Genomic DNA, 27,153 nt, shown 5'->3' with positions numbered 1-27,153 from the left:
CCGTCCGGAACATCAGTTAGCATGATAAAACGGATGATTGCCTTGGATTGGCTTGTGCTTTTGTCTTTCTTTCTTGGGATCGGTGCGCTCGATCGGTGCGTGATCACGGTTCGCGTAAATTCGATCACGCTAAACAGTCGTAGTCGCTTTTATTTAAAAAAAAACTGGACTGCTGGACAGTAATGTTCCGTGTAGTGCACAAGCGCTCATAGATCGCAAAGTTCATTTATAATGACGAATTTAGGTAATCTTAATTTTTTAACAACACGCGATCTTACTGTAGCATCCGCGATTTTTTTGGTCCTCTTGTAGACGTCTTTCGAGGAAGATCATTGATTTCCAAAGTCTAACACTTATTTAATTTAAGAAAATACAAAATATACATTTTCCGACCTAAATTGATGCTGATGTCACATGGCTAGGACTCTCCTCTTAAGGACGTAGGAAGTGTAATCTGCGAAGTCATCCGTCCGCCGCCCCCAAGACCATTGTTCAATACTCAATACTCGCACCAACCCACACATGCAAATCAGTCTGGACTATTACCACCAGATGTTATTCAAATCAAAATATGTACATATTATTCAATACTTCTCCACAAAACTTTCCATGGACTATATTTTATTTTATATTAATTTGGTTAAATATCAATGGGTGAAAATAAATACGTGTGTCTTTCCTTCATGTGTAAACGATCAATATAATACTGCGTTTATATGATGTAGTGCCCTATGCATCATTGGGGTGCGGATAAGGGCTTGAATGAATTAATGAATATTCATCATAGAAAGGATGCTGAGATTAAGTTTTGTTCATTTACTTTTTTCAATTTTTTTTTTAAAACCCTTATCCGCACCCCAATGGTGCATAGGGCACTGCGTAATACAAACGCAGTGTTATCTTGATCGTTAACCATGAAGGAAAGGTGATCAGCCCTCCAGTACCAGTCCAGGGTAATATCGAATAAATAGTACAGTGAAAAAAATCACTTATATTTATTTTACCCCCCCCTGGGAATCGAACCCGGGACATCCAGAACGGTAGCCGAGCGTGCTGACCATTACACTACGGAGGCGAACGATATTATTGATTAATTATTTTTCAAATAACTAATCAAAAATATCGCCATGAGACTGATAGGTACAAAATATTCTTATTCTAACCCTTATCGCACCCAATGGCGCAAAGGGCACTGTATCTTGTTATCTTGATCGTTATTTACATGAAGGCAAGGTGATCACTCATGCACAGGGACTAGTTCAGGGTAATAATAAATAAATATAAGAGTGTAAAACCACTAATTTTTATTTTCATCCCCCCTGGGAATCGAACCCGAGATCTTAAAACGCTTACCAGCACGGTAGCTTAAAACGCTTACCATCGCACCACGGAAGCTGTACAAAATACATAATTTAAAATGACAAGACTGCAGTTATTATACAGCCAAATACAATATAAACGAATCTGTGAAAGCTGTCGCAAAAAATATAACTTTTGAATTTTTCGTTTTTCTTTTATATAAAAATTATTTTCAAATTATGGTGTTTGTTTAAAACATCACTCCAAGTAGCATCCATCGATTTTATATACATAGAAGTTTTTTTTTTAATAAATGTGTAGTGTTTCAGAATGAATTGTATGAAAATTAATACCCATAATCCATTTATAAAAACAGAATGATCATAAACCATTGCATTGAAAAAAGCTCGCATTTTTCATGAAAATTGTATTTTGTTGGGTGGAACGTTTGTTCAGTGTTTTGTGGCTGTATTTGTCTGTTATTGTCACGTCATATTCGGTGCGCGGCATCGCGTTAATCTGATTTGCAAATGAAAATTTAATACGGTTTGTTTCGGGCTTAATCCAATACCATTTCTGCTGACTTTTGTTCCTGTTTTTTGCTAATAAACTGATTGTTAAATATGACCCTGCCTACTATACTTTACGTTACACTATCAGAACTGTGGAACTAAAGGAAAATTAATATTATACAATAATATAAATGAAATTTAATATTTTTTTTAAAATGTAAAAAAATCATTTTTAATTTTTAATACACTGGATCTTCAACACCTAATCATAGAGATAACCGTCTTAATAATAACAGCAGAAAAAGCAATATTTAAATATTTCATCATGAACTTAGATATAATGTTTAAATTACAATAATGTTTTTCATCACATGAATGAGTGAAAACTCTCTCTGGAGATTTCTGTAAAAAAAGGAATGAACTTTAATCGTGGGTTGTCTTGCAAAATGACTAATTCTTATTTAAAAATACCAATATAATGCAAATAAAACAACTTTTACAGAAATTCGGCTCGTTCATTGCTGATCTTATTTAAATTGTAAAAGAATCACTATTTTTACCACTAAAATCATTAATGCTTTAGTGTGGTTGTCTTGCAAAATGACTAATTCTTATTTAAAAATACCAATATAATGCAAATAAAACAATTTTTACAGAAATTCGGCTCGTTCATTGCTGATCTTATTTAAATTGTAAAAGAATTACTAATTTTACCACTAAAATCATTAATGCTTTAGTGTATATTCAACCCCGCAGATAGAAGCATATGTAGTTTCCTAAACTAGTCGTTAAAAATAAATATAATACTCTAGTTGTAAAAAACAAGTATTTTCATTTACAAATCAATAATTTTTAATGCCAAAATCATAAATAAAAAGATCTAATGTAAAGTATATAAAGTATGGACGTTAAACCAATGTTCCTATTTTTAACACTCTCCTTATCATTCATAGTTCACTTTGTGTAATACCACTTCAATAAACACTAATTCGTGACTACTAGTTTCGGAATAATCATTCCATCATCAGGTCATTAAAATAAAATTATTACGGTCTGACATTTGTACAAAAATAAAACTTTGAAAGAGAGAAAAAGAGAGAAATTTTGGAATTTAATTCATTGATTCGACCGTCACTTTGTGGTAAAATTCATCCATTTTTAATTAATGTTTTACTTGGTAACTACCGCTTTTTCTTAAAATCTACTGTGACATGTGTTTCGATGCATTCCGCATCATACGGTGTTTGAAAATGATGCGGAATGCATCGAAATACGTGTCACAGTAGATTTTAAGAAAAAGTGGTTATTACTAAGTAAAACATTAATTAAAAAGGGAGAAATTTTGGAGTTAAATTTACTTGGTTATTGATTATTTATTAATGTTCCTATTTTTAATCGGTTTGTTTGTTTTGATCTTTGACTTGATAAAACTTTGTACACTCATTTCTTGAAGTTTGAAAAAAGCAACCTATAGTATGAAATGAATGTTGTTCTCCTTCTCGGAGACATAAAATTATTAGCACTCGCTGGAAGGACTGAGATGTGGCGCTCGTATCTCGGCTAATACAATAATATTTACCTACGGCTACTGCGGTACAGGATATCCCTAAATAGCCAGGATCTCTGACACCACACGTTACATTACACACACATTGTGTTAGGACCAAAGGGTGGAGACGCAAGAAGCGCCTGGAAAGCATTTCGGACAATTCGCCCACTCCTTTCAAGAACGTCATAAATCAAAAATCGTAAATTTTCAGTTGTGCATATTTTCGGAATGCCCAGAAAATGTACTATATCCCAGCAATAGATGCATATTTTTAACTTAATATTTACCCGCTACAGGGCAGAAAGTATTTTTTTAGCATTTTGAAGAAAAGGTATCGTTTAATTATTTTTTTTTAAATAAACAAAAATTTTTTCGAATGGAGAAAAAACCTTCAGGCTTTACCTAAAAAGATCTGTTGCACAGTAATAAGTTCAATAAGTGGCTCGATATTTATTTTCAATAAATTGTTTTATTTTTAAACTTTAAAAACGTTCTCCTGAAAAATCAAGTTTTTTATTTATGACGTTCTTGAAAGCAGTGAGCGAATTCTCCAAGACTTAACGAGCGCCTGACGCAAGCTTTTGCATATACGACCTAAATCACACCCAACGAAAACCGCACGTGTAAACTTGACATTCCAAAATAGTAACAATAACAATTTTATATTGTAATTTAAATATTATACCCAAACGCTGGAAATATGGATATTTCTTATTATTCTTTTTCCACGTTCGCTCGCTAGGTGGAGCATATGGCCAACACGAGACGTCTCTAAGTCACTCTGTCCACGCGCCATATCCTTAGCTTCCTACCAGGTCAGTCCGGCATATCGAAGTTCCACTGAGTAAAGTCGGTGAATGGCCGTCAGTGGTCTTCCGGGGCGCCGGAATCCTCGGGGTTGGAAGAAGAGACATGAGGGGTTAATACTCTCAGGTGGCATTCTAAGGACATGTCCCAACCATGTCCACCTTCTCCTCTTCAGGACTTCCAGTATGAGGGGCTGTTGGGTTTTTCTTCTCACGTCCTCGTTCCTGACGAAGTCATACCACTTTACACCCAGTATTCGAAAAAAATCAAGAAAAATCTACTCTTTATGTTTAAAGTCACTATAATTTCATATAATTCATGAGTGAAAATTCTAGGCAAAAACACTTGTTCGGTCATAAACCTTGTTTATGCCCAGACTTTATTCTTCTTCATCCATGTTGAGATACACTCTTTCTTGAAATCTATTGTGACATGTATTTCAACGCATTCCGCATCATTGTTAAACACAAAGTTTGGCATAACAGTGGTATTTACATAGTTAAATTTTAATTAAGATACGTTATAAATACCTAGGCTCTTTGTTTAATTTAAATCTCTCTAAGTTCAAAGAAAGTTTGTTTGAAATAATGAAGTTATCCCTCTCATAATTCAGTCCAGTACTCCCTCGCCTTCGCCCGATGCCGAGTCTCTCTTTGTGTTTTCAGAATTTTATAAATATTTTGATCATTCGCCACTCAATCCTTTAAAAATAGTGTTGAAGTCTTAAGCCAGTTCTAAGCGGTAGACATAACAAATAGCCGCTTTCGTTCAATGCTTTTTTTTATCGTTTGCATTCGTAAAAAAAATAGGCCGATCAACTTTGAAACATGAAAAGTCGGCGGGTCGTTGTGATATTCCAAGTTTTATTTTCCTTGGAACGCGTTCAGTGGATTAACAGTTACTATAATTCACCATCCAAATTCACTACCGATTTCGACATTAAGTGCCCGTTCTTCGAGTAAATTAACTTCGTGATGTGTGCATTGACATCATAAATAAAATAAAAGCTGTATTTTTTTATCAAATTAATTTTATTAAGTACACAAATGTCCGCCTCCGTAGTGTAATGGTTAACACACTCGGTTACCGTTCTGGAGGTCCCAGTTCGATTCCTAGGGGGGTGGGGGTCAAATAAATATAAGTGATTTTTTCACTCTAATATTTTTATATTTAATATCACCCTTTCTTCATCTCAACGATCAAGATAACACTGCATTTATATGATGCAGTGCCCTACGCACCATTGGGGTACGGATAAGAGTTAAAATGAACCCTATACAAATATCTCAACTCTTTTCATTTTTACATACATATATTCAAATGATCATGTGGAAAATTCTGATTAACACAATTTATAAGTGGGGTATTTATGTTTTATAAAATTAACAAAATTCAAACATTGTTTTTTATCATTTTTATTATTAGTCCTATTATTCTAACCAGTTTCAAATACCTTCCCTTTTCAGGGATGAATACGTACAAATGTATAAAATATGTTTTCTTTTAATTAATTATTCTTTCATATTGTCTGCTTAATCCGTTATGTGTCTAATTTCATCTGGGCTTTCTCTACAGGAGAGAAGAAAAAAACATTATAATTGAACCATAAAATTTAATTTATCGGTTTACATTATTATATTTTTACATACATGTGTATAAAATTTATTTTTCATAACCAACGTCTTGACAGTACTTAATTCTAAGCACCCTATAATAATAATAATAAAATTATATTACCTCTTCATATAAAATTACAACTATACTATTGGACACGGAATTATTCGTTTTCCATCTGTTTTTGTATTCAATCAGTCACATAAAATATACTTCTTATTTGTTACACCATGGGTCGGCAAAGTGTGGCTTCGGAGCCGCATGCAACTGACTATTTGACCTTTTTAGTGCGGCACCGGCACAAATATCCGCCGAAAGGCTCTTCAAATCTACGTATTCATGCGAACAATATTTTTTCAAGCATTAACCTTATTAAAAGCAAACTGAGAATTCGTTAATAATATTAGTATATAACCATCCACCGAGATTTTTATGTCTACCGGTTTCGAGACGTACCCGTCTCTTCGTCAGGACAATCACTACCACAGCATGCAAACAATACCACCCTTCACCACCATAGCACCATTTACACACTTAAAATTATACAAAATATTTAACACATGCGATTTTTGGTCGACCCGAAGACCAACATGCACTAAAGGTTTCAGCACCAACATGCGCTACGAGCCGAGGTTAATCATGCACTAGACTAATCCGGTTGACGTAAAAATCTCGGTGAGTGGTTATATATTAATATTATTAACATTTTTAAAAAATAAGTAAAATGACTAACCACAAAGTAAATGCTTTAAATATTAGTAATATTGAGAATATCGTAGTCATACAGGAGAAAGTGACCAAGTGCATTTTTTACAAAAACGTGATCATTGACTATTTGATATCTTACTAGCCTTAATAATTACTTACTACCCTTACTTAATTTTGCCCTTAAAAATCCCCAAGGATTTAAAACTTGGAAGTTCTTATAAGTAAGTATATTGACTTGTTAAAAATGATTAAATTACAAAAAAGATGTACTAGAATTGCAAACAGATTTGATTCTCAAGAAAAAAAAATCGTTGTTATATACATATTTCGCTCTTTGGCTAATAAGTTTGCCGACCACTGTTTTGTACCATTGAATTTAAATCCGAATGTCATTAGTTATAATCTGTTTATTATAAATTCAATTTTTCAACGTGTCAAAATATTATCACATAGTGTTCGATCATGTTAATAATATGCAAATGTGGTGAGAAATTTGAATAGCAAAAAACGATCCGGCGTCTCTTTCGATTACGCATCGCCTAACTGGAGTGAATGGGATGGGAATGTAAATATATTTGAACTTTTTTCAGTGTGACGAGTTCGCTAACGACACGGCTGGCAAAATCAATTTTACGAATCTGGTCGGGATGTGCGAGTAACTAATATTCCGTGCCAAATCGTAAAACTTTACAGGGCTGTCAGCTGTCCCCTATTTTTTTATAATTTTAAAATATATATTTGTGAAAAATAAAATTTTTAAATATATATTTCTGGGAAAACAGAACGTGGACGACCGAAAAAGACTTGGCACGATCAGATCAATCAGAACCTAAAACCTGGCGGTGTCAAAAGTCCGCGTAATCGGAGGGCATGTATGACTAGATGTATAGATGTGAAGGAGGCGAGGAGTGTATGTCAGGACAGAAGAGTGTGGCGTTCCATCCTCTCTGCCTACCCCTGCGGGGAAACGGCGTGATGGTAGTAGTAGTAGTATTTGTAAATTAATATCAATTAATATCTTATTCATGTTTATTATTTTATGATTGACCAAAATTACTTTTCAAAAGATAATATTTATTTCATCAATTGATTTGGCAGTCATTTTGTGGTAATATCTATCCATTTTAATTTTAAGTTTTACTTGGTAAATAGCGCTATACCTTTTAAAATTCTATTGTGACACGTGCTCCGATGCTTTCCGCATCATTTTCAAATACTGCGGAATGCATCGAAAAACTTATTACAATAGATTTTTAAAAATAGTTATATTTACCAAATAAAACTTAAATTATAAATAATATTTATTATCTATATTAAATGTTTGTATCACTATAAAGCATAAACGCCTAAAGTTAAATTGAATCTTCGTAATAAGAAAATACGTTAAAGGAAAAAATATCAGTTTTGTTTTAAGAAAAAAAGTATAAATCAGGACTAGCGTGCTCGACAAATGGTAAAGAATTATTGAACCCGGTAAATGATGAATACATGTATTGTATACATTCAGTATTTTTAGATTTTTTTTTATATTCATCTTTTGATATTAATCTTAAACGTTTGGATACAAAATACCTTCTTAAACATTTTCTTAATTGCAGTAATGTCTATCGCTTCATTTCGAAGCTTCCGCAAAAACTAATGAACAGTTCTGTTTACATTATTTCCTAAAGAAAACGGTTAATTGAATTTTCCGGCTATATCCTAAAACGAGAAAACGGCGACTTTGTTCGTCGGAAAAACGCTCAAGCACCCTCGGCGTCGCCCACGGCAAAAGCGGCAAAATTTTCTACAATTTTCTCTCGATTACATTCACAAAAAGGAAAGAGGATCCGTTTGAATTGTGCCAATTATCTTGTAGATATTAGTCACCTTTTCGCTATTTTTTATCTAAGTTTTACTAAGTATTTATTTATTTTTCAAACATATTACACACATATATATATATATATATATATATATATATATATATATATATATATATATATATATATATATATATATATATATATATATATATATATATATAAAGGGTCCGCCAAAAAATTTTTTTTTTTCAAAAACAGGGCGCAAAACATCGAGTGTAGCTTCGGCTGTGTGGCACGTAGCGCCGTCCTGTTGAAACCAAATGTTGCCAATATCCTCCTCTTCAATTTTTGTGAACAAAAATCCGTTCAACATGGCCCGATAACGATCGCCATTGACTGTAACGGCCACTCCTTGCTCATTTTCAAAGAAAAATGGCCCAATTATGCCTCTGGACCAAAATCCGCACCAAACAGTGACTCGTTTTGGGTGTACCGGCTTTTCAATGTATGCGTGCGGGTTTTCTGTGCCCCAAATACGACAATTTTGCTTGTTTACATACCCGCCAAGATCAAAATGAGCTTCATCCGAAAAGATGATTTTTTTGGCAAAATCGGCATCTTCTGTAAGTCGATCGCAGGCCCACTCAGCGAAGCGAAAACGCATTGGATGGTCAGTTGGCTTCAACTCCTGAACCAATTGGACTTTGTATGGCGTCATACCAAGGTCTTTATGCAAAATTCGTCTCAATGATGTCTCCGAAATGTTCAATTGTTGAGAACGACGGTGAATTGATGTTGATGGCGCTTCACGCACACTTTCTGCCACAACATCGATATTCTCGGGTGTACGCACTGTTTTTGGCTTTTCACGCTTTGGTTTATCGATGAGGATGCCAGTTTCTTTCACTTTTTTCACAAGATAACGAACATACGGAGCTGACGGTGCTTCTCTTCTTCCAAAAACCGTACGCAATTTTCGCACACATTCTGCAACATTACCATGATTTTCAAAGTAATGTCGCAATATTTCCCAGCGTTGTTCAAGCGTATACACAACCATATTCCAACTCAGCGGAAGGATAAAACTAATTATCTGTCAAATCAGACATGAGCTAAGTGTTACCATTCACGAAATAAGCACTAGTTGAAAAAAAAAACTTTAGATGGCGGACCCTATATATATATATATATATATATATATATATATATATATATATATATATATATATATATATATATATATATATATATATATATATATATATATATATATATATATATATATATATATATATATATATATATATATATATATATATATATATATATATATATATATATATATATATATATATATATATATATATATATATATATATATATATATATATATATATATATATATATATAATGTATATATATATATATATATATATATATATATATATATATATATATATATATATATATATATATATATATATATATATATATATATATATATATATATATATATATATATATATATATATATATATATATATATATTATATATATATATATATATATATATATATATATATATATATATATATATATATATATATATATATATATATATATATATATATACAAATAATAATATCACCACGTTATATATATATATATATATATATATATATATATATATATATATATATATATATATATATATATATATATATATATATATATATATATATATATATATATATGTTGTATTACTGCAATCACAAATACGTATGTAAATTTAGACAGTGTTTAGTAGTAATGTATAATATTCATTCTGAACTGAAAACTAATCAACAGAAGTTAAAAGAAAGTTGTTATATTTATTTATCCAAGTGAATTCTTACCTACAACTTCTATCTGTAATGGTAAATGTATTTCTCTGCGGTTGTATGTGAAATAAAGATTGGAATGTTATTAAAGTGCTGTTAGATGAACGAGCGCTCGGGAAAAGGTACCAGGACTGGCAACAAGTGCGCCGTTATCGGTGGTTTTTCGTTACATTCACTTTCTCAAAGACATTTAGCGACGCCCGTAACGGTCGCTTATCTCCCGGCTAACCGGCGCAAGGGTGGAAGGCACAAATACAGCACAGAGATGCCAGAAAGAGGCTGCGAGCAAAAAGGTGTTACGAATTATAAATTGTGTTAAAGAATTAATAATTTATTTAAGAGCTATGAATTATGTTTTAGAAAAAAATATTTTTTAGAATTCTAAAACTAACTAACTAACTAACTATCACGCCGCTTCCACGCAGGGGTAGGCAGAGAGAATAGAACGCCACACCACTCTGTCTTTGCAAACATTCCTCGCCTCTTCCACGTTCATGCATCTCCTCATACACACCCGCCGATCGTTTCGACTCCTAACCTGACCGCTTTCAAGTATTTGGCATACCTGATCGTGCCAAGTTTTTCTCGGTCTTCCCCTGCTCCTTTTTCTAATTACATTCGCCTCATAAATTTATTTTACCGTTCTTTCCTCACTCATTCGTTCTACATTCTTATTCTCTAACCATTTATTAGATAATAATAATAAATAAATAATAATAAAAACCTTATCCGCACCCCAATGGTCCATAGGGGTTCTGGGTCAAATAAACGCAGTGTTATCTTGATCGTTTACACGTGAAAGAAAGGTGATCAGCCCTCCCCTTCAGGTACCAGTCCAGGGTAATATTCAATAAATATTACAGTGAAAAAATCACTTTTATTATTTTACCCCCCTTGGGAATCGAACCCAGAACCTCCAGAATGGTAGCCGAGCGAGCTGACCATTACACTACGGAGGCGGAATTTTAATAGATAACGATTACAAATCTGTGGTGATACTGAAGAGGGCACAAGTCTTTGTTATTTTACAGACTTGTACCCCTCTTCCGTATCACTGCAGAAATATAAAAAAATAACGTAGAAATCATAAAAAAATATTACTATGAAATGTCATACACTGCAAAATTCAGATAAAACGTTAATTAATAATATACTGTTTCAAAATACGTCACCATTATTTTCAATGTTTCCTTTTACAAAGAATCTTGTTCCTTAAATCTCCCCTCCCTCCCCTATATTTATTAACCTATATATACCCTCAAATATATTTTTTGTTCGTTAGTTTTAATTTTTACCAGAAGATGAAAACATCTGTAAGTTTTCGAAACTAGTCGTATATACAAAAATAACTCTCATTAAAGTGGTATATTCAAGTTTTTTTTTAATAATCAACATATCGCTCACTCCTTTCAAGAACGTCATAAATCAAAAAACTTGATTTTTCAGGAGAACGTTTTTAAAGTTTAAAAATAAAACACAATGTATTAAAAATAAATATCAAGCCACTTATTGAACTTTTTACTGTACAACAGATCTTTTTAGGTAAAACCAGGAGGTTTTTTCTCCATTTGAAAAATATTTAATACATTTAAAAAAAGAATTAACAATACCTTTTCTTCAAAATGCAAAAACAACATTTTCTGCCCTGTGGCGGGGTGTCCTTTTGCTGGGATATAGTACATTTTCTGGGGATTCCGAAAACATGCACAACTCAAAATTTTCATTTTTTGATTTATGACGTTCTTGAAAGGAGTGAGCGATATGTCATTCCACAAAGTTAATGCCGAATCAATAAATAATATAAACTGCAACATTTTGAAACTATAGAAATTCATTAAAAAAATAATTGAAAAAACACATATTTACAATATGACAATGGCTAAAGTCTCCCTCTACTGTCTACGTTCCTACTGATAAAAAATAAAATAAAAATTAAATACAGCTCCTACCCTTTCTTAAACCTTCAACGTCCCAAGGACACAACTCTAAAATTTAGACTTATCTTCACATGCGGTGTTTGAAAATGGTGCGGATTACATCGAAACACGTGTTACAATAGATTTTAAGAAAAAGTGGTATTTACTTATTAATTGTAAAATAAAATATCGTTCAATGTTTTATATTTTATATTTTGCTCTGTGTTAGTTTTGTTGATTTTTTTTCTCTTTCTTATTTGTGTTTCAGACTTGTTAACCTTTATCCCGTAGCCCAAAATGAGTATATATTTATAAAATATATGTTTATATATGTAAATTATATATATATATATATATATATGTATATATATATATATATATATATATATATATATTATATATATATATATATATATATATATATATATATATATATATATATATATATATATATATATATATATATATATATATATATATATCCATTTTTATTTATTTAATATATTTATATTTTTAATTATAACATAATACATTTGAAACATTTATACATATGGAAAACTTTTATATTTCGATTCGCTGTGTCTCTCCAAAAAAGAGACTGAGCTCTTGTGCTTGGAGAGGGACTTACACTCGTGGTTCAATGTTATATAATACCATAAATGGTATAATAGTCTTTTTTTGTATATTTTTTCAAGATTTATATGTAATGAGCTTTAATTTTTTTAAGTATTTTATATCATCTATTTTTTAAATTTCTTTATATATATGTTTTTTTTTATATTTGTTAAGGTAGGTACCTACTGAACGGCTTTATCTATCCATAAGTCAACTGCTAAACAAACAAACTTTTTCAGCTTTCATAAAAAAAATCAGTACCAAAAATATTTATGTGTTTTCTTTATAAAAATAAAATGCCTTAAATAAAATGGATTTAATTGCAGTTATTAACTATTTTCTCATTTCAAATAAATCAGGCTTTAATATGACATAGTCGAATAACGCATGCCCGCGATGCTCCGCCTCTCCCGCCGCCCCCGCCCCACGCCCCGCGGTCCCCTGCCACCCTTCGCGGGGAAGATCCAGCGCCGCGACGTCAGACGACGCTGAACGTCCGCCGGAACGAGAAGTGTTCATCACAACCAACTCTTCTTGCCTTACTCTGTTGACATCCGAGTAACGAAACATCCGATGCTCCACAGCAAAGGCTTAAATTCACATGTAATAAGCGTCCTCTCTAGATCGAACTGATTAGCCGTGTCTTACAAGATAAGATTCACGGCAGTTCGGCTACCGACCAACTGTACAAATAACCGATAAAATATACGAAATTAAAATACAAGTATCTACGATAAGCGTTCCCGCTCATGTTTGACATCGCCGTTACATCCCGATAAATCACGTTCGCTGTTTGCCGCGCTCTTTATCTAAGAAAACTGCTCCACATTATGCGCTTACACTGTGTAAACTTGTCGTAAATTATTAGTTGTTCGAATTCCCGGCAATCGCAATCTGCGTTATCACAATAGTGGCAGATAGCGCCCCCTCCCCCCGCGACTCGCCGCTAATCCTCCACCGTTCGAGTGATCGTAAAAACTATTGTCGCGATCAATCCGGGCGCTGAGAGTTTCCCGAGAACTGATTATTTATTGCGGCCGTTTCGCGGTTTATCGCGGTGTGTTGTTAATGTGATTTGATTTGTGCGTACTTTAAAATTGTGGCGCGCTCCAGAACGTATGCAAATCACGGGGGTCATCTAGAGCCTTCAAACGGTCAGTCTCGTAATCACTTGTTTATCTGACTATGCTGCAGAGTTTTAACAAATTGACACTTCCGAGTTCAACAACAGCTTCAACCTGAAGAAAATGTGAGCAGTCGAAGGTGCGATTGACTGTATCTACCTTGCAGACAACTGTATCTACTACAGTACTTGTAAGTATAAGTAGTAACTCCCCCGTATTCAAATGTAAAGTAATGTATGTAAAAACCTGTAAGGACCTTTTACTACAATACTCAGAAAAAAACAAATAAAATACCTTTATAACATACCAAAAATCACTGGTTACACAATAAAAAGTATTTTTTATATATTACCAAAAAAGTCATGGGACTTTTCACAGTTTTGGCTGAGTGAAAAATGTAATGTTTGTCATTCAGCCAAAACTCTGACAATGTTAAAGTTCCGAGTCTGTCCCACATTAAATTAGTTGAAAATGGGAGGGAAAATTTAACCTTAATTGTTTGGAGGTGAAAAAATCAGTGAAAAAATGTAATGAAAATCGGTATCTTACCAGATGTAGTCTTGGGCGGCTCATGTTGCTTTATGCGTAATGCATTCCCACAAAGGGGTGGAGAATGGGGCCCGAACGTGAGGTTTATGGTTTGTTTCCCATTGCATTACTCTTGTTTTATGATATATTCGTCTATCTGACTTTTCTGCAGTATATTTTCACCTTCTCGAATTTAACGGCCGACAATTAGTCTCGCTCGTAAAGACGAACAAATAGCGTGTTTGCAATAAAACAATGAATTCACTGATCGCCAGCGCTTTAACGTTTTACTTTTAAAACTTTACCCATGACTTGCATTTCGTATTAGATGTACAAATAATTTGACATCTTGTATGTTAATGTTTTAAAATATAATAAAATAAAATATAGATGTCTTACTAAGAGTGATACGTTTAATTGTATTTAAATACATTATTAGATTAAAACCAATATTTTTGGCTTTTCCACTTTATTTTTATTTGACCAGCGACCGGGTTTCGTCGTTACCGACATCATCAGACTGGTAATATAAAAATAAAAGTATCTAAATACATTTTTTCCTACGGAATGTTTTGACGTATACTCACTTCCTTTATCTGATTTCTGTCATAGCGTTGAATAATAAATTATGATTTGACTCGAGTTGATAAACTAGAGTTGTTATTCGGGGCAACGATCGTGTAAACAAAGCAACCTCTGTGATAAATAAATAAACTTGAAATATTAGTTTCCCGTGAAGATTCTATGAGGTCATAAAATAAATCAAATCATATCTTGACTGCCAAGCGCAATATTTTCTGAATGGTAAAGATACTATCCCGTGTCCCATGTTGTGTTGTGTGTAAATTGTCCTCATGGTAAACTCATTGCTATTGCCCTTTTTATCTTATCTTATATTATCGGCCGGCCGATATTTACTTTTGGACTGATTTTTATATCTGTATTAAGTTTTACAACAGTAATATTACCAGCGCTACTTGCCGTACTCTTATAGGCGAAAGAAAGTTAGGTACTTTTAATAAAATATAAACATAGATTTACACGTTCTGGTAAAATATATATATATATATATATATATATATATATATATATATATATATATATATATATATATATATATATATATATATATATATATATATATATATATATATATATATATATATATATATATATATATATATATATATATATTTGAGTACCTACATTAATACCGTAAGATAGTTACAGTATTGTTTATTAGTAGCTGTATATATTTTATATAAAAACTGATTTTAACTTCAAAACGAGACGTTTTATTTTTGCTGTTCTTATATCATTATTAAAACATCATTTATTTCATTCTCATTAAAAACTAATTGACTAATATTGCAATAATCAACTGTTATCAAATAATAAAAATAAACTTTATAAAAAACAACTTTGTTTATAACCAGTATTTATTGGTACACTTTTTCCAACCGGTTTCGACAAGAATGTTGTCATCATCAGAAAAAAGTGTACCAATAAAAAGTGGTTAAAAACAAATTTGTTTTATTTTATAAAATGTGCCACAAAGTATCTGCGAAAAACATCCAAGAAAATAAAAATAAAAGCTTTTTATTGTAATTTTAAAATGAAAACGTACCTACATTATTAAGTAAATATTTAAAGATAATATCCCGACTGAAAAGGTGTTTTTTTTTCAGCAAGTAGTATTTTATTTAGCTACATGGAATAATTAATGAGATTTTTTTATTGTTACACGAAGACATTATACAATCATTTAATTAATCGATTTGGCAATTACTTAAATAGTTATAATATCTATCTATTTTAGATTGAACTTTAACATGTTAAATACAACTATGTATGTATTTAATACTGATATTTACTAAGCAAAATAAAGTTTAAAAAGTAAAACAATCATTTATTTTTTGTCTTAATATTCCTTGATGAAACTGCTTTTTATAAAATAAGACAGTCTGATGATGTCAGTAACGACAGAACCCAGTTATTGGTCAAATAAAATAAAAGTGAACAAAATAAAGTCTTTTTTTTAATTTACTTAGTAAGTAAATGAACGATGAATGATAAAGATAGTGTTATATTACCATACCATAATGTTAACAATGCTTTTAATATGCAAAATACCATGGTATTTACCAAGTAAAATTGGATAGATTATATCATAAAGTTACTACCGAATCAATTAATCAAAAAAATATTTTTATTTACTTGCTAAGCATATTGAATTCTTACTACAACTACTTCCATCACATCGAATACGCCATGTTCCTTCACATCCATACATCTAGTCATACATGCCCTCCGATTACGCAGACTTTCGACACCACCAGATTTTAGGTTCTGATTGATCTGATCGTGCTATGTCTTTATCGGCCGTCCTCGTTCTGTTTTCCCGCTCACATTCGCCACATATATTCTCTTAGTCATTCTCTCGCTATCCATTTGCTCAACATGTCCATACCATCTAAAATAATTCTTAGATCCTTTAAAATGATGTTTACTTAACTTTACTTTAACCCTTATCTGCACTCTATAGTGCACAGGGCACTGCATTATATAAACGCAGTGTGATCTTGATCATTAACACATGAAGGAAATGTGATCAGCCCTCCGCTTCAGGTACCAGTCCAGGGTAATATTGAATAAATATTGGAGTGGAAAAATCACTTATATTGTATATATTTGACCCCTTCTGTGAATCGAACCCTCACCATTACGGTAGCTGGGCGTGCTGACCATTACACTACGGAAGCAGAAAATATTTTTTACCTAGTTAATACATTTTCGCAGTTGAACATCACTCTTATGAATTTAGTTCGGCGTTTTTTGAGATCCTTAATGACGTTAGTCTTAATTTTATTATATGTTTAATGCAGCCCGCTTCAAAGCCTTCTTGGCAGGTGAATCTTTGTATAATTTTCCTAAAGAAAGTAATGAGTCAGCAGAGGCGGTCATATTTTCCTTAATTGTCGTTTATATCGCCCCCCCCCCCCGCCCCGCACAGCTCCCCGCTCCTCCTCCTTCCGCCCCGAAAGAAGCTAATTAATCATAAGACTCTCCCCCCAGTTCCCTACCGCCCTCGCCTGCACAGCCTTCTTAAAAACCTACTTCACAGGCAGGATTATAAAACCGTAAAAACGCTGTTTATTATACACCGTTTTCATGGACTTATTAATTACGTGTACCAACATAATTCATTTGAAAATACATGAATTGTAATTGTAACTTTCTTATTTATTTATATTTTATATACATATTCTTTTCCGTCAGTTTCCGTTACGTTATGTTCAAGGAATCTATTGTTTTACGCAAACCAACAAAGCCACCTGATAAGGCTTGTCGACGGAGTTCTCTTTTTACACTTTTTTCGTTGTTTCATATAATTCGTAAAAAAAATGCTAATATAACAAATACATGTAAGAAAAAATATCACACAATCCTTATGTTTTAACTTTAAATATCTAATTCAACTCTTTATTAAGGCTTTGCTCTATATTTTGTGACACTAACGGTACGTTAAGATAGGTGGCTGATTTTGTGATGCTGACTAACGGTCGAGACCAATAATGAAGAAAAAAAATTACACATTTAATTAGAATTGTCCTGTCCTTAAAAATAACTTAATAATGTTACAGTTTTATCACCACTAGTAATATTAAATATGTTACAATTAAAAATGTAAATAAAAGCTTTCAAATTAAACATCAAACGCATTAAATAAAAAGCTGTTTTATATTTATTGACGTTGGTTTTTGTAAGACACGAAAAATGTGTTAGCCACGCGTATTTAAAATAAAAGGCGCCACCCCCGTCTGTGTCAGTGTTGCTGAAATGCAACCTTTGCCCCGAGCAGCGAGGGTAGAATGAAGGAAAAGGAGGGATGATAAATGATAAAACGAAAGCCTTCACAAGAGCCTTCTGCTCTCGCTCGTAATATAATGTAATGCCATTAGTTTCCTTAGAGAAATGAGGCTCTATTCATGCCGTACTAATGTCGCCTTTCATGATCTTTTTCCATTGCATTCACCTTTTCTTAATTTAGTCAATTTAAAAAATAATAAATGTTTATATTTAGTCCTGAGTCTTTATTAAAAAATATCAAAATACCGCAGCATTTACTCTTTTTTTTACTTATAATAGTTTGTCGTAGTTGAACAAATAGAAGTTTAAATTTAAGTTTTTTACTCTAATTTTTCGGTGGAAGTGCATTTTATATAATAAAATAACAACTTTATACATAGTTATTTCCACACATATTTTATTTGAACAATTTTCGTCGTTATCGATATCATTGACACAGTCTGATAATGCCGGTAACGACGAAACCCAGTCACTGGTCAATTAAAAGTCATTTTATTTCATAAAATATTTTTGAATAAATATCCGTATTTCTATCATCCAATCATTTCTGTCCCAAATCTTCTCAAATATGTAGCCTCTTAGAGTTGAGAAATGGAACCATACTAATAATTAATACTATAATAATAATTTATAATAATTAATAATTACATAATTTATACTATATGTAGCTATGTAAGTAAATAAATAAATTAAATTAACGTATCAAGGGATACAGACAGAACATAGGTATTTTTTGTTCAAGCACTATCTATCTACCCTCTGATTGCAAACAGCTAAATAAGGTATCAAACATTTTGACTAATATCACAAGTCTATTTTTGGTTGGTTGGAAGATATTGCTTCTTAGCAATAAGTCCGCCAATGAACATGTTTTTTTTTCTGTACATGAAGTTAAAATAAATAAATGAATTCATAAATCATGTTCTTCCTTCGTGCTAACTGGCGACAATTTTCCTTAATGTATGGGAAGACTGTCAGTTTTCAATAAGTGGACTTAAATATAAAAAAATACACCGATAAGTACTAGGTACTTATGTAATCTTTGAGGACGTGATGAGTCGGATGTCGCTCACTCCTTTCAAGAACGTCATAAATCAAAAAAAAAAAAGATTTTTCAGGAGAACGTTTTTAAATTTTAAAAATATAATACAATGTTTGAAAAATAAATATCAACCCACTTATTAAACTTTTTACTGTGCAACACATCTTTTTAAGTAAAACCTGAAGGTTTTTTCTCAATTTGAAAAATATTAAGTATATTTAAAAAAAATAATTAAACAATACCTTTTCTTCGAAATGCAAAAACAACACTTTCTGCCCTGTAGCGGGTAAATATTAAGTTAAAAATAAGCCGCTTTTGCTAGGATATAGTACATTTTCTGGGCATTCCGAAAACATGCACAACTGAAAATTGACGATTTCTGTTTTATGACGTTCTTGAAAGGAGTGAGCGACGTGTAAAAATTTTATTCCTTTCGCAGTTGTACCTGAAACATATGGTGCAAAAAATAGTCTACAAATGAAGAAAAATGGTTACGGGCGAAAACTCTGTTCGCGAGAATGGACAATGAACTTCACAACTCTAACACGTGTTCAATGGTGTATTGTTCCCTGAGCTCGGGTATTACTGTTGCCGGTTTTACCGCGTGCAGTACATTCAACATACCCCCTACACTGTGCTGCTATCCTGAGAGCTGCAAAACATTAAAATCATTTCAATTTGGCGTGAAGCGAATTCGATTCACACTTTGCTGAGAACAATATTATTTTCTGCTTTCTTAACCGATGTTCAGAATGGTTAATTATTTTATGTATCAATTTTTAAATCAAACACAGATTTTTTGAGTCTACTAAGTTGTGTTTTATTTAAAAAAAACACATAAAAATTAATATTGTGACAATTGTTTCGCTTAGTTATGGCATTTTCAAACGAATGTTTCGTTCGTTTTAAAATGCCATAACTAGGCGAAACAATTGTCACAATATTAATTTTAATGTATTTTTTTTAAATAAAATATAATTTGGTAGACTCAAAAAATCTGTGCTTGATTTAAAAATTAATACATAAATTAAAATGGAGTTCTACAAATTGAACGTAAAATCAATAAATAAATCAAAAATGCTAAATTATTTACAGATTCATTGAATGGTATGTATCAGATGCAAAAAACTAAATTAACCTTACATTTTTAGTATTTTTTTAATACCTTATATTATTGACTTGAAGAGGAAGAATGGAAAAAATTTTACGTCAGTAAAACCTATTAGTAAGGTCATAAGTATCTGTTTATATTCTGAGGATAAACACGACTTAATTTTTTCTTAAGACTCAAAATACTATAAATTGCAACTTAATTTTTTCTTAACCCAGGTAACATTTGACATAATTGTAAAAGATAAAAAAGTTAGTTAAAGATAAAAAACACATCATTTTTCTTTCTTATAATTTTACATATTAATATGGTTAAATGTACCCTCAACGCAGGAAAACTCGCCGAGGGCACATTATTGTAATTTGTTATTATGCGATGAAATAAAAAATAAATATGAATATCATGAGTAAAAAATATATATTTTCAATTTCAATTCATTTTCTATCCAACCCTTATCCGCACCCCGATGGTGCATAGGGCAATGCATCATATAAACGCAGTGTTATCTTGATCATTAACACATGAAGGAAAGGTGATCAGCCCTCTGCTTCAGGTACCAATCCAGGGTAATATTGAATAAATATTAGTGTGATAAAATCACTTATATTATTTATTTGACCCCCCCTGGGAATCGAGCCCGGGATCTCCAGTATGGTAGCCAAGCGTGCTGACCATTACACTATGGAGGCGGACATATTTTTAATAGTACTACATTAATGAAATTTAATTTTTTTATACATTCTACATTTTGTGGATAAATGTTATATATACACAAAATAACTTTAAACATATGTGTTGATATATTTATAGTTAAATAAATATAAATGAAAATACTGCACTGCTATCCGTCATTACGCCCATTTTGTTCGCAACGCGAGTACAAATACCTTGGACAATAGCAAAGCAAAGAAAACAAATCCTTCAACAGTACAGAAATACATTTTACGAAGAAAATGCATAAATTCTCATACTGTAACTACTGTAATGGGATCACAGTCAATACACTGGTTCATGTTTATTTCATTCTTTACTGCGTAAAAGTAGTATTGTATGTGTTATAATAATTCATTCTGGCTTTAACATACTCGTAAATACAACATTTGTTATTTTGGTATCAAAATATAGAAATTAACTGCGCATCGTACAATATGATATGTATGGTTTTTGGTGAGTTCATTCACGTCCAATTAAAATCTGAATATTGACAGCTAATTTTATGAATAAACAAGCGCTGATTGCAAGTCGACTGGTCTCGTTGCCCGTCGACAGTAATAAATTACATTTAAAAATTAACTGAAACGTCAAAATTAAACACATAATACAAACAATGAATTACACATTAAACTCGTAGTATGGTACATCAGTATATTCAAATTCGTATCAGCAGAAATACTACTCTTTTTATACTTTTTTGTATATTATTATGGATTTCTTAATTGAATTCTTCAACGCCAAATCTTTAAGAATAAAAATATAAATGTTCAAAATCGTAAATCTCCTTAAGTTATTCGCATCTTTGAAACGTTGACACAGCGTTGCACATGAAAACGACAAGACTTTCATATTGCAACCTCAAATAGACCGATTGCTTTGAAATTTTGACACAACATTGCATTTGTATGCTCTCTTCATTATTTTCCATTAAACCTGACAGAACCATAGCAACACGTAGCCGGGTACAACCTGTAATAAAATAATATTTATTTTTTAGTACGAATATACATATTTTTATATAGAATAGCGTTGCATATAGAATTTATTGATTATGCCAATGTCAAGTTAATTAAATAATATTTTTTCAATTATAAATCACCTTAAACTTATTTTTAAACGATAGATTCCGTTAAATTAAAAAAAAATAAGTAAAAGATTGTAGATAATTGAGTTCCTGCTCGCTAGGATGAGTTGGATATTTGTAGGGAGGGGAACGAGCGGTACGAATATGTATAATATAAACATATAAATCACAAAACACAAACACACACTGTGATAAGTGTGTGACACAATAATAAGATTTAAAAATATTTTCGTTTTCGATTTCGAGACATTTTCCCATCATTATAAGTTAGGCACAGTTAGTTTGTTCCTACCCACCCGGCAGGCAGGAGCCAGCAGCCACCAGTCCCGAGTCCTGACCTAGTTGGGAGAGAAGAGTGAAAATAAATGGCAATATTAACAGTTTTTCCCTCCGGGTCATGAAACTTTCGGGGTGTTTAACTTGCGCCCAGTGGGAGAAGTGTCGCTCCAACTCCGCAGAGTGAAGGTTTAACTCCAGGTCCTCTATCGCCCGCCGGATTATCTTGATTTATTGCTTTAACAAAATATAACTTTTATCCGTCGCCGCGGGAAAAAAGTGAAAGCAGATGTGGTCTCGAGAGATTTATCTAATAAATCCATTAGGGTTTGTCTTTTCAATTAGCTTCTAAGCGAGTATTTTAAGCTATAACGCTGATCGTTTATTCAGTTTGGAGATAATGGCTTTCGGGTGAAAGCCACACAAATATTTTTATTTTTCAAAACAGCTCAATAACGTCGCCACAAAATAACTAGACATAGCAGATATGTTAATCACATTAAAATAAATGTATCTTGCCTAGAATAACAAAACCAAATATATGTAAATTAACACTAAGTCTCTTTATTCAGTTACTAGATAGTGAAAGCATGTTATACAATATTTTCCATACTTTTTCAATAAAATAAACTAAAACTAACTAGAGAGTACCACACAGTTACTTGCAAACAATCAGATCTCGCTAATGTCTATAAATACATGGATATACAATATATTAATTACATCTTGAAAAAGATGAAAATTAAACTCGGAATTAGTGCAAATTTATCATTGAAATAATTTCATTAATTGATTCGGCAGTCACTTTGTAGTAAAATCTATCCATTTTTACTTTATGTTTTATTTAGCAAATACCACTATTTCTTTAAATCTATTGTATCATTTAAAACCCAAATTTGTTTTTTTTTTCATTTTATTACAGTAGATATCGCTCGTTCGCGAGAACAATGTCATACTTAAAAAAATTTAATCATTTATGCGATATTTCAAAAATGTGTTCAGAAAAAAAGCTAAAGATCAACATCACGCGAATATTGTATATTAACGTTTATCTACGACTTAATTCCATTTGATTTTTCAGTAATATTTGTGTTTTTATTATTTACAGAAATATTTCAATTTCTTACTATTTCTGTGAACCTAAGCGGCTCATTTTTAGAAAAACTATCAAATTGTGGTAGAGTGGGTTCGAACCGATAAAGTCTGACTTAAGAATCCGCGACACTAACCACGGGACCACAACCCAACACAATGACTACCTAACACAGTAGAAGCGCTTCAAATGCATCTCTCTAATTCTTAGTCGTGACGTTGTCGTCACAAATAAGCGATAAATACAAAAAATTGTATTTTAACTCAAGGATGTCTTATTAATTCTCGGACAAAAATGCTGTATTGCTTGCTTCTGCACGAACCAGTAGACAAAGTCGTTCAGTTCGATAGTGTTGGATATCGGAAAATTTTCTTTCCGGTGGGGAGTTCCGGTTTGAGGTTGTCGGTTGTCTGCGGGTGATTGATTTCCTGTCGACTGGGGGTGCCAATTGTTTGTTTTTCCACTCCTCCTATTTTCAATGGTCCTTTGAACCCTGATTGTTAATCTGCATACATTACCCCCGCGCTCGGAACCTCGTGTTGACGATACTTTATATTTAGAACAATAAAGTTCAATTCTCACCCCGAAGGGAACCATTTTACACCCCTGCCGTTTCACAATAACTACCTATCCTATAACCAATATCATCCCATTCATCTAACACAATGCGAGCATCATAACATAATTATTTTATGTATTAATTTTAAATCAAACACAGATTTTTTGAGTCTACTAAGTTGTATTTTATTAACAAAAACACATAAAAAATTATAGTGTGACAATTGTTTCGCCTTGTTAGGGCATTATCAAACGAATGTGAAGATCAAATGGACTACGGTCCTTATGTAGCTTTACAATTCTAAATGACAGTTTTAACACGTGCAGCAATAATTTATGGGAGACAACAGTAGCCAATGGTTTGATAATGCCCTAACAAGGCGAAACAATTGTCACAATATAATTTTTTATGTGTTTTTGTTAATAAAATACAACTAAGTACACTCAAAAAATCTGTGTTTGATTTTAAATTAATACATAAATTAAAATGGAGTTCTACAAATTAAACGCCAAATCAATAAATACATAATTATTTATTTAATTAATCTTAATTATTCAAACATCATAAAATCATATATGTGTAGTTATGTATGAAACTTAAGAACCCGAACACGTAGGTAAGCCTTAAAGCTTAAAGCATCAATTATTGATTCGGCGGTCACTTTGGCGGATATATATATATATATATATATATATATATATATATATATATATATATATATATATATATATAAATATATATATTTATACATATATATATATATATATTTATATATATATATATATATATATATATATATATATATATATATATATATATATACATATTTATATATATTCATTTGTTTATGTAAACTGAGGTTATTTCCAATGTTCATAAATTAATATATTAATAACTAAACGTTACAATAAACATTACTCTATTTTTTAACCATTTATAGGTATAATATTTTATACTATTTCTCCGATCGCTTTCCACAAATACCATGTCTACTTTGGGAATGCGTAAGTGTAAACCTCAGATTTATAAATACAGAGAAAAACATTAATGAAAGTAACTTTATGTGAATAATCCACCCCTTTTTCCGACCGATTTTTTCCCCTGCAGAACGAGAAGCTTACATTTTAATTTATGACTTGATAATTAGTACTTATTTCTACCACTTTCCGATTTTAAGTATAGCTTTATTTTTGCAAAACTTGAAATTTTAATTTCCAGTTAAGGGTTTATATTAATAGGTTTTTCCTTTACCCCGTAAAAGATAAATCGAAATTTTAATTTTGCTAAGGAAAAATTTTGGACCTGATGTGAAATTTATTATTTTTGACCGAGATTAAAACTTTGACATTTTATTAAAAACTTTATATTTTTTGATCCCTTAATTTGATCTCATTATTCCCGTGACGTTTTTTTTCGATGCGAAGGCATGAACCCGGAACGCGGAAATTCGCCCGCACGACCCAAGTTGGGGCTAAATCCTTCAGGCCGGGACGTTTTGATTGATCGCGTTTAATTTAGTTCCCGAAAAAGGGTTGCGCCACCCTCCGTACGGCGAGGGGGCTCGGGGTTCGAAGCTCGGGTGGACAGTGACTGGTATTCCTTCACAATGACGCGGAGCTTATCGCGACTGACGGACTGACGCGTGATTGTCATGTAACAAATTATGTCGACCAAATACGGATGTCGAAGCGGCGTATGAATTATGTCCCAGTTTTCTTTCTTGGCTGTGTCATTTTGTAATTAACGAACGATCCTTTGTTCATTTTGTAACACGGCATTTCTGTTTAATATATAGCGTAACGTTCATGAGACAATGCGGGGTTTATGTACCTGGAATTCGCTACGTCACTCACAATAACAGCACTGCTAATAGAATTAGAAGTATAGCAATATGTGTAGCGACTTGTTTATGTCTCCAAAAAGTAAATTACTAATCTTGGAAGAAGGGTTGGACTAAGCTAAGCAGAATTCGGAAAAATGGGAAACATTCTAAGAAACCAAAAAATACTCAAAAACCTGATAAGGAAGGTGTATGAACTATGTACGTTGCCAGTAGCTATATATGGCCTAGAAACAATAACTCACAAAACAAAAGTTTTGTGAGTTATTGTTCACAAAACACGAGAAGTTAAGCTTGACCCAAAGAGTCATGTTAGGACCTTTAGAGATTGAGTCAGAAATGAAACGGTGAAAGAAAAGACTGGGTCACTGATATTATCCACCGTGTAATGACTTCTTATTTCGGTGATCCAGAGACTGACAATATGTCAGGGCCAGCATGCGGAATTCCAGGGGCAAGCAAAGTGAAGCGGAGGAAACAAGTTCGTCCAAGGTTGTAAGTCCTATAACCTAAGGATGAGGAGCGCTGACCGTAACAGTCTACAAAGACGACAAGTTGGGATGGAGTTAGGAAGAAGAAGAATGACTCAGAAATAGCAGCAGGAAAGACATGTAGCCAGAAGTCCGGACGACAAATGAACAAAAAGAATGCTGACTTGGAGACCTAGACGAAAAGAAGTGTAGGGCGACCACAGTTGAGATGGAAGGATGACCTCGACCGATATGCTGGTTCGAGCTGAATGCAGACTGTACAAGACAGGTTGATGTGGAAATAGATGGAGGAGGCTTTCGTTCAAGAGTGGATGGAAACTAGGTGAAGAAAAAGATGTCTCGAAAAAAATTATTTTAACTCCTCCATATAAAAAAAGATAAAACAAATATTGTACCTATTTATTCATTTGTGACATTGAAATTTTATTTCGGAATCTTAATGAAGAACCATCTATCTACTTTACCTTAAAAAGCTACTCGTAAATCTATGGAATCCGAATTTTAGAAATTCGTGATTTTATTAGAATCACTTTGGTATAATTATGTAAATCCGAGATATTGAAAAGGCGCGTCTTCTTCTGAATTAATTCATCATTCGGCATTCAAATTATATTCCGTTTTTGACTTCATTATGTGAACACCTAAATGCTTCATCTGAGGAACTCATTGAATCCGCTTATGATATTTACATATTTAATTTTAAATTGGAATTTAGA

General features: G+C 32.1%; 1 protein-coding gene across 3 annotated transcripts in view; it reads left to right on the top strand.

The window, feature by feature from the left end:
• Positions 1-27,153, top strand: part of fz2 (frizzled 2) — a 200,360-nt gene that overhangs the window by 114,199 nt on the left and 59,008 nt on the right. The window contains exon 1 of one of the 3 annotated variants that reach the window (XM_088264025.1): positions 13,186-14,019. The exons of the other annotated variants lie outside the window; for them this stretch is intronic. The gene's annotated coding sequence lies outside the window, so the exon portion shown is untranslated. Of the gene's footprint in view, positions 1-13,185; positions 14,020-27,153 lie in introns of those variants that run through there. 3 annotated transcript variants of the gene reach the window in all.

Source organism: Brachycentrus maculatus, unplaced genomic scaffold, assembly GCF_059751285.1.
Source record: "Brachycentrus maculatus isolate JH-2025_06_01 unplaced genomic scaffold, ASM5975128v1 h1tg000212l, whole genome shotgun sequence".
NCBI lineage: Eukaryota > Metazoa > Arthropoda > Insecta > Trichoptera > Brachycentridae > Brachycentrus > Brachycentrus maculatus.
Note: the sequence above shows the minus strand (reverse complement) of the source record. Positions and strands in the feature narration are given on the sequence as shown.